Source organism: Cibotium barometz, chromosome 39 (assembly GCF_041138505.1).
Source record: "Cibotium barometz isolate CiBa-2024 chromosome 39, ASM4113850v1, whole genome shotgun sequence".
Classification (NCBI taxonomy): Eukaryota; Viridiplantae; Streptophyta; class Polypodiopsida; order Cyatheales; family Cibotiaceae; genus Cibotium; species Cibotium barometz.
Genome location: NC_141084.1, coordinates 23,525,196 through 23,536,080, shown reverse-complemented (window position 1 = coordinate 23,536,080; position 10,885 = coordinate 23,525,196).

Below are 10,885 nucleotides of genomic sequence, written 5' to 3'. Positions count from 1 at the left end.
AGGAAATTTTCAGCCATGGCCAAGAAAACTTTTCCTTTGATTTATTCTTCTATGGATACACCCAAGTGTGGTGTGTAACATCATCAATAATAAAGGTAACAAAATATAGATAGGCCCCGATAGATGGGATCTGCATGTGGATACATCATGGTGGATGACTTGCGATTTGCAGGCAGCTCCCACCAATCCATCTTTGCAAATGAGGCACATTGCATTTTGCCAAGTATGCATCCTTCAAACATGTTGACATGCACTTTAAGTGACGGCAAGTCATGCACCATGTCATACCTTTTGAGGCGAAGTAAACTGGTGAAGTACACTTTATGTTCGCAAAGCTGGTGGAGGATTTGATTATTCTCATACTTTATATAGATGACATGCTTTTGACTAGTCCCAAAACAACAAGGAGCAAATTGCAGCCCTCAAGGTTAACTTGCAAGGCTCCTTTGATGTGATTGATCTAGGCCTTTTACACTATTATCTCAGCATATAGTTTAAATCAGTTGGGGGGGAGGGGTCTTATTATGCATTAGTCCAAGTACATTGGACATCTCCTTTAGAGGTCTCAATTTGAAGATTGCAAGCATGTTTCTACACCTGTAGAAACTTGATTCAGGTTTTCACTGGAGGATGTTGGAGAACCACTTGATGCCTCTCTTTATCATCAGCAGGTTTTGGGATGCTTAATTTACTTGTGCAATACCCAGTCGGATTTTCAGTTTGGGGTCTCCCAGTTAAGCATATTTATGCATGGCCCCAATACAAAGCATTGGTAAGCCATGAAACATGTCTTTCATTAAGTTATTTTATGACACAAGAGTGTCCACTAGTGGCAACTGTTTCATCCTTGGTGGATAATGCATATCATTCCTCAGTAAACATCCTATCGCGGCCACTTCTAGCTATGAAACTGAGTACAGGGCAGCATTTACAGGTACACTTGAATGTGTATGGCTCAAACGCCTATTAACTAGTTTATGTGTGGGACAATAGCCCTCCACTTCTATCTACACTGATAGTCAGAGTGTGATGACAGTTTTGAGGAATCTAATTTTTCATGCTCGCACAAAGCACATTGAGGTGCATTATTATTATGCCAAGGAAAGGCTCCATGCTAGGAGAGATCGTGCCTACACAAGACAATGTGGTAGATATGTTTACGAAAGCTCTTTCAAGAAAAAAGTTTGAAGTCTTCCGCAAGGCTTTAGGATTACTACCATTTGGATATTGATTTGTTATCCATGTATACATTCACATCATTCATGAGGGGGTTTGTGACATGTGTTGTGTATACCTCGTGGTCATTTTGGTGTGAACGAGCTCTTAAACACGAGCACTTTTCACCTTCCTGTTTGCTGGGAAGGGTTTTTTCCCTATGTGACCACCCTCTTAGGTGGTGGCACTTGAGTACCCTAGAGTTTGTTGTACTCTCGATTTTCCCTCTCGCTTCTCACATTCTCTTATCTAGAAGAACATTTACAGCTCTCTTTTGTCTCAAGCTATGTGTGTGTGCATGTGATCTTGGTCCCCGGTCAACCTAACAATTACCCTAGTACATGCTTCATTTGGATAAATCTATGCCTATGACATAGTTTTACTAAAAGTTTTGTCTGGTTCTGTCCTTGGAGTAGACTATAATGGTAGTCAAGACACCCTTCTCTGTAGAGAAGACCTTTAAAAGGCCCATGAGTCTTCATACTGTGCAAAGTTTGCATCTTCTTTACATAATTCTTCTTCTTCCTATGTGACATTAGCCTCTACTTTCTTGTGAAAGCATTTCTTCTCATTGTGGTTGTTTTTCCCACAATCTTTAGTAGAGGGTTTCTTTGAATAGTAGTCCTTCTCTATATAATTATTCTTACCATAAAGGGAACACTTTATATCTTTGAAGTTCTTCTTTGTGAGGACGAAGGAGCTACCACCCTCCGCCTTATTCTTAATCCTCCTTTCTTCTTCCTTGAAGGAGGCTATGACCCCTTCTAAGGTAAGATTTTGGAGGGAACACTTTATACCTTTGAACTTCTTCTTTGTCAAGAAAGAGCTATACCTCTCCGCCTTATTCTTAATCTTCCTTTCTTGTTTCTTAAAGGAGACTATGACCCCTTCTTAGGTAAGACTTGGCAGGTTCTTCAGTGTGGTGAGATGATGAGGTTCCTGTAAAGCAACATTATCTTTAACTTGTGCACCTGCAAGCTGATTCATTAAGGGCTTCATTCTGTTAACATGAGCATTAAATCTCTCATGCGGTTGGTTGTATCATAAAGCCATAGAACTCTATCTGTAAAGAAACTTTGGAGTTCTTTTCCTAAGCCCCCAAAAACCTTATCCACCTTTGTATAGGCTTCTTTGGAGGTTGGGAGATTTGCAACATGGTCTATTAAATTATCAGAGTGGCCAAGGGCTATGAGGCCAAAGGCTCTTTGATCTCTAAGCTTCTGTGCTTCTAAGCTGCCTCTTCATTCTTAGGTATCTTCTCTTCCCCTTCAATGAAATGCTTTCCTCATGAGACTGAACTTGAGCTTAGTCTGCCACCACAGGTGGAAATTTCACCATTAAACTTTTCAATAAACATGCCGGGAGCCATGATATGTTATGAATCTGGGAAGGTCTTAACAAAGGAGAGTTCCAATGCCGGTGTCTGATCCCTTATAGATAATTCCTAGTAGAATTAGGGTTTCCAAACAAGGGGGTTTTGATCAATGATGCTTTTGTATGCAGTAGCAACACGATTTGGACCCTCAATTCTGAAAAATGATAAAGCAATTAGGTTTAATTACTTTGATTAAGCAAAAGGTACATTACATGAAAAGAGAAAAGGTCGGATTTACTTCTCTGAGATTGCTGGTCAGGATGTGTGGAAAGGGTAGACGTATAGTTATGGAAGGGCGCCGAGCCAAAACATGAAAAATAAACAGTGGCCAACAAGGCCAGATAAAGCAGATCTCCATCTAGGGAGTGGGTGGCTCAACCTGAGTCTTTGCCCCCTAATCTCAGCACAGACTTAGCTTAGCCTGGTGGTGCTGACAAATAGAATAGAGATGGCAACACCAACAAGTCTTCGTGTGCAGTATCTCTCAAACCAATTCATAGAAGCTATGGTGGCTTGAAGACAAACATGGCTATGGCATTTTATATGAACAAAGAGAAATAAGGGGGAGATAGAGAGAGAAACACAATGCTCAACACAAGGTTCTGGAAAAGATAGGTTCGCCTTAGCCTAGAACTTGTTCAACACTTTTTCAAAATTATGGGAGAAGGAAAAAAAGCGTCTTCAAAAAATTCAAGATTTAGTTATATTCTGGAGAAAATATAAAGAAAATGCATGCTCAAAATGATTATTTTCTCTTCAGCAATGGGACAAAAAGGTACTTAGAGTCTCTCTTGTAAGACATCAGTACTTAGGTCATTATAGGTATAATCTCTAGATATTTTAGTGAACCACTCTAAGAGTGGGTTCACACGCACATACACATGTAGCACTTTTTAGAGGCTGTTCACACACCTTTATCCTTTTGTACTTCTATAAGGCTTGGTCGTTAACATACATCATGATGTTATTCTCCCCCTTCATGGACTTCCTTGGAAGTTTCTTGATCTCACCATTATTGTGCAACTTTAAGATAATCCTCTTTTTAAGATGACTAGAATTGAATTTATCAATCCTTTTTTAGCTTTTCTAGTCGGAAATACAAAACATAACATTTCTAGCCTCTAAACATATCCATTATCTTAACAAAGGAAGGGCTTTTGGGTGTAGAAACAAAGCTTTTAGGAAAATTGATGCCATCTCTCGAGCATTCGATTTTAGGATTCAATGGCCATCTCCCTCTTCCTCCTGTTGAAAACAAACTACAAAACAAGGTGGTGCAACCAACTAGTTAATTTTGTGAAATTTTAAAAACTTAAGGAGCTATTATGCAAGGGGTGGGGCACCTACCACCAAGCTTCAAATAGGAAACAAGGGTGGGTGTCTACTATGGCATATATGGAAAGGGGAAAGCCCATAAGAGGGGGTCGAACAACTACTACTGGTGGGTAAGCGAAGCACTTGTGTTAAAGCGATTGAAGGAAGTTGCTGCAAACTAATCATTAAATGTACTTAAATATGATAGTCAAAAAATGTTTTAAAAAATATCAAAATAAGAAATTCTTGAACCATTGGATCATAAGATATTGTTGACCCAAAGAACTTGGACTCATAAAATACACCCACTCTCCATAATGTCTCTATAAGAGCATGTTCATGCGTGCTAGATGGAGTGCCATTGACATATAAAAAAGAAGTCAATATGCAATTTTGGCACAAAAATGTGTCCCCAACTTTCACTCCAAAAGTGTTTTTTCTCCAACTTAGATTCATGAAGTTTTCTATAGTTGATCAACTTCATTATAGAACACTCTAATTTGTTAAGAAAACGTGGTGCTTATGCTAGATCAAGTTGAGTGGAGGAGAGAGACCCAAAAAATACAAGAATAAATCTTGTTTATTAAGTTGCTTATGCATACAACTTGGCCTTTGCCCACACAAATGCCTTCTAGCTTTGCCTTTAAATAGGTGAGCTAGTGGACCATAAGTCCATTCACACACAGTCTTCTCCTACCCTTTTACATGACCTTAGTCTTTTAATACCCCCCTCAATACCAACTATGAAAAAAAATTAGAATAGGTGGTATTGGACATAGGTTGACTTTATAACATTAGGCGTACAAGGTTAGGAATATAGGTGTTGTTACATTTGAGATTTAAAACAATTTCTCAATGGAGTTAGAGGCTGATGCAAAGTTAGCCTCTGACTCTTTGTCAGGACGTTTAGAAGTGATATGCCCTGTTTGTTTACACTTGTTACATTTCATCTTGTTGGGATGTTTGATCCAACAATTATTTGCCAAATGACCCAACTTTTTGCAATGGACACACCTTACTTTGCTCACTTGATGTGATAAAGCTTGTTCGATATTCAATGGAGTTGATGCATTTGAAGATTCAGCTCCTCCCTTTGGCCTCTTTTCTTCATCAAGACAAGATTGAATGACTCCTTCAAGGGTGGGATTAGATATGTTCTTCAAGGTGGTGACTAAGGTGGGGTACACCTTCTTGACTACTTTTAATAAAACAGACTGCATCATCATCCATTCTCGCATTCATTGATGCAAGTTGAGGCCATAAGGCCCTTCAAATGAGAGATAAAGGCTCCAATGCCATCTCTCTCTTTGAGCTCCAAGCTGAAAAATTCAATTTTAAGTGAGATCTTGGAATTCTTACCACGAGCTCCATAGAGCTTGTCAAGCTCATCCCATTTCTCCTTTGCAGTTGGAAGCTGGTCCACATGGTGAATAAGAGCCTCATCAAGATGGAGCATGATGATGGCTTGTGCCCTCTCATCATCTTCAATATCTTTAGCCTTAGTTCAATCAATAACCTTAGTGTCGGAGATGAATGGCCAAAAACCTTTGGACATCATCTTGTACTTGACAAGAACTTGCCAAGTGTGGAAGCCCTCTCCTGAGAACTTCTTAATTTGGGTGTTTTCCTTTGACATTGGGTATTGAAGGGGGATTACAAGAGTGTAATGGGATGATTTATGAAGAAGAAAACCAGAAAATTTGTGATGTTTTGGCTTAAGTAGAAAGAGAATGGCTTATGAGAGTGCAACAACCCTTAATCAAGCCAAGGATGTTGCATAAAAGAAGATTAAGATGATGAAGCTTATGGTTTAGCACTTAGGGTTTGTGCCCAACTACTAATTCTGATGGAGATGAGCTACATTAGTGTCAAAGAACACTTTCTTTGGTGATTAAGATCACCATTAGTGTTTAGCAACACTATTAGTGCTTAAGGGCACATTTTTAGCATCTAATGACACTTGCATTGGTGATTAGATTCACCATTAGTGTTTAGAAACACTCTGAAATGGCTCCCCTTTGCTGGATTAGTTACATCATTAGTGTTAATTAACACTATTAGTGTTTATGAACACTATTATCAAGCTTTTGAAGAAGCTTTCATGGAAAAAACAGGAGCAGCCTGGTCTTTTGCTTCTAGCGCGCATGACGAGCAGCCATTGAGGCTGATTTCTTGGCTGTAGAACCTTGAGGCTTAGGGATTCAAAAGCCCTAAGCTAATGTGGCTTATAGTTACACACACAGCAGGCGTATAGCTGTATGAACTCCAGCGCTGCAGAACTGTGTGCCGGCCTGCTCAGAACACAATGGTGCAGCTGAGAGAGGAGAAAACCTTTAATTGACTGTACGTTCATGAGCACCCGGTGATGTGCTTCATCTTCCTAGTTGGAAGCAAGCCAAGACATGGCCTCCACAAGCAGTTGGAAGGCCTCCATTGGTTGGGGGTTCATCTCTCCACAAGTAGTGAGTTATGGATAACCTAGTCTACACCACACAAAATGTGACCTAATCTACCCAAGCTCTGGATACCGTGTTAAGAAAACGTGGTGCTTATGCTAGATCAAGTTGAGTGGAGGAGAGAGACCCAAAAAATACAAGAACAAATCTTGTTTATTAAGTTGCTTATGCATACAACTTGGCCTTTGCCCACACAAATGCCTTCTAGCTTTGCCTTTAAATAGGTGAGCTAGTGGACCATAAGTCCATTCACACACACACACACACCCTTCTCCTACCCTTTTACATGACCTTAGTCTTTTAATATAATTGTCTTCAATGTGGTAATGCAAGGTAGAGGCACCTCCAAACCATCTGTCTACACACGCTCGAAGGGGTTGCGGCCCATCGCTCTCATAACATATTTTTTTTCTAACCAATCAAAAAATAAATGCAATGCTCTAGGAGTAACCACCAAGATTTGGCACCAAAGGTCAAAGATATGCCAGGATTATACAAAAATGTATAAATTTTTGTCCCCTGAAAATAAAGGCAATACCAAGTTTCAAACAAGATTTTAAAATTTTAGCCATAAACGTACATTACAATTTGGTTTTTAAACCATTTTCTTTATAAAAAAAAACTAGCTATGATGTGTGACCAGTATGGAAGCTTCCTCAACATGGAACCAAGTTCCATTTCATCTCCATTCAAAGCTCCGTCACCACAAAACCACACTCTATTTTCATGGGGGAAGGTAAAGAACAGGGACAACTTCAAACCCACGTATTCCACAAGGGCAATGACATAATGTGTAACTTAGAAGGTTGCAAGCATGCAACATGAAAGCCACAGGCAGCACACCTAGACCCACAAAACTTATAACCCTGAGACACACTTTTTTACACAACCATTCCCTTGTGTTCCATTGCCACATGAATATGTAGAAGACAACGGATGGCATTTGAAATGGTACCTACATGCATATCCATCCTAAGTCTTCGGAAAGATGAAAGTGGATTATATTCTTAAAGATGCCATGAACAACCTCGAGAAAGAATATCAAAAGATGTCAAAGAAAGTTGTTAAGCCAAAAAACATCCACTCTGTCCAATTGTGTGATGTTATCTGAACCTCATCTCTTGTGTGCTTATTAATGCTCCTCCGTTCCCATTGTTTTTTAAAATAAATCATAAAGCTCTAGTGTTTTTATGACATACTTGAATTGGCTAAAGTGTGATTCTAGCCTTGATTATTTCTACACGTGTGAACTATGTGTGTGTCCCAATCTAGACCGAGAAGCTTCTCACATTGATGAGAGTAGATGTATGTGGCAGTGGGTGAGAGCTTGCTCGAGGCCCAATGGGTCATATTGGTTGTTGGCATGTTATCAAGGTGGTGATAAGTAGGCTTCACGACTCGGTGATGAACAAGTGCCTTCATGGCCAAGTGACGTAAATGCCGTGAAGTCAAGGAAATGATCTTCCTCAATATAAAGAGTTAGAATTCATAATAGGTAGCACCATGTGGCTAAGTTGGACATAACCAAATGGGATTCAATGGAGTATAAGAGTATAGAGTCCAAGAAGGAGATGGCTTGGTTGAAGAAGTGGCGAGCCATGTTGTATTGATGTGGGGGCTAAGATGGTGTGAAAGGTGGGGGTTGAAATGGGGTCCAATAAAGAGATATTGAACTAAAGCAAGTAAAGTGTAAAGGAATCCACAGGAGGACTCACTCATGGTTGGCAAGGTGTCGATGTCAGTGGCCTATGAGAGAAGCATGCTTAGCTTTCTTCAATTGCACCCTTCCAATAGGGTATCACTCTGAGGTGAGGGTTTCCATATGGATTTTGGCATATGCTTGGGTGATGAGGGCTTCTTTCTTTATGGTGGAGGAGGTCTTGGTAAGATGCTTCCCTTTGTTTATTGCACGTAATTGTACTCCTCATGGAATTTAGTGAGGGCTTTGGTTGCCTCATCGATTGCTACACAATGGCAGTGTCATACTCCTTTGCAAATTTATTAGCCCCATGGTCTGCTTGGGCTTCTTTGGATTTAGCTTGCTTCTTGCGCTCACCTAAGAGTTGGTCTCTTTGGACCTCATGTGCCTGGGTTGCCACAATCTTAGTAGCGGGCTTCTTCGAACTTAGCTTGCTTGAGCTTATCTAAGAGTTGGTCTCTTTGGACTTCATGTGCCTGGGTAACCACAATCTTGGCAGTCTCTAGAGCTTGGTATTGAAGCTAGAGGGCATCCATGCCCTGCTTGAGTGTGGGCTCCTAGGTGAATGTAGCTGCCACACAACGAGCTCGTTTTAAAGCTGGATGGCCAAAACCATGTTAACCTATGGAGTGGTTCTAACATACCCCCTTCCTAATGGTGACCATGCCCTTGCATCACCCAAGTTAGGTAATAACTCATCATGTGACCGAACTATTGGCATCTAAAGCATTTGCACACTTTCTTGAGTTAATAATCTTCTCCTCTAGATCCTCTCTAATTTGATCATGCCCCCCCCACTGCTTAGGTTTGGCTAAATTGAAATTATCGTTAGGGTAAAATTTCTCTTTGGGGGAGGGCATGGTAATGATCTCGATGGTGGTAGTAGGATAGACTCCAGTCTACCAACATTATCATTTGCAGTAGCCAAAACATACATGGAATTATAAAAGAAGATTCCTTGTGCTGCTAAATGGCTGGGTGGGTTATCATTTGCAGTAGCCAAAACATACATGGAATTATAAAAGAAGATTCCTTGTGCTGCTAAATGGCTGGGTGGGTTATCATATAGCAATGTGCCTATTGCTATATGGAAGACATTGATTCTTCCACTGATGCACTCTACATTCTGACACTCCTTCACATTCAATGGACATAAAGCTGCTATATGGAAGACATTGATTCTTCCACTGATGCACTCTACATTCTGACACTCCTTCACATTTGTTGATGGACATAAAACTGTAAGAAAATTTTAATGCTTAGCTATAGAGTATAAAACAATTATGTATTGAACACAGAAAACAAAGACTACTTATTGAATCTTACTATTTGTCTTAGATCTTGTACTTTCAACGTGGTGATGTAGCATTATGTCCGTGTGCATATAAACATGCTGTACAAGGACATCAATTGCACCATTTGGCTGCTTGCATAACTCCACGATCCTACCTTGTAATGCTTGTTAGGATCACCAATGTATTTTTGTTTTACCTTGAATGCTCCTCAAGTGTTGGGTCTCATCATAATCCAATGAACCGCTAAGGGATCCAGCTACCATCAGCATCCTTCCTGTTGAAAAGCTCCACACTTTCAATGCTATAGCAGATGTGTTTTCTCCTAGATCTCATCTCTACAAAGGGAAAAGAGAACATTATTACCATTTTGTTGAGCTCAACAATCTAAATTAAGATAATAAAAAAGAACCTAAGCTAGTCTTTATTGCCAAATACCTCACCACTAGAGCAAGAAGAAGATTTGATAGCCTTGCTCGAAGAATTTCAGAATTTTATCACTTGGAAATACATTGACATGCAGGAAATACCTTCGAAAGTGGTGAAACACACCATCCCTGTCCATGAATGTGTAAATTCATCCAAACAAAGAGCCTATAACATGAATCCGAAGTATGAATAAACGGTCAAAGCAGAGATAGACAAGCTCATCATTGATGTGAGATTTTTATCACCCTTAGGTGATCGTTTCTAAAAGAATAGAAAGCTTAGAGTGTGTGTTAACCTAAAAAAGAATGACCAACAAACCCTCTTAATAATGCATAAAGAGCATTTCCAAGAAATGCTTGAGTACATGAAGACCATGATCCAACCATACTACATCAACTTGTGCTAATAAGGAATGGGTGCCCCCAGATTACATAAGTTACATCTTCAACAACATCATCTCACCATCAAAATTTCTATAACATCCAAAACATCATACGATGTCTCAATTTAGAAAATATGACATGGAAACATAGATCTTTAGCCAATTAATTTTTGTAAAATTATTGGTGCTTAACAATCATATGGACTAATATATCAAGAATTGTTATATAATATATGTTAGAAGCATGGATTTGGGCACCTTGTGGCTCATCCTCTTCTCTTTTCAGCACCCCTAGACTTATCAAGCTCCTCCAATTGATGACATTTTCTTTTCCTTTGCCTAAATCGCAAGGGTATGCTCTTGACAATCATTATTTCTTAGTTGTTAATATCCCCTAATACTTTGAAAGCTTGTATACTCATGATGGAGATTACATGCAACCTAAATTTTGGAGGTCCACTTGTAGTTCCTTGAGGATCCATTTTGTAGACCTTAGAGAGTTGCTACAAACCAAAGGGAAGGAACTAGCTAATCTAAGAGAGGTGATATAGACCAAGTAAGGAGGGTTACTAAAGTAAGAATTGTGTTTTAGATAGATTCTTCAAAGCCCTCAAAGAGGTGTTGTCAAGACGCTATAGATAGACAAGAGTTGTTGAAGAGCTTAAAGATGTGTTGCAAAAATGCTACAGATAGAGAAGCGTTATTGAAGAGTTAAAAGAATTG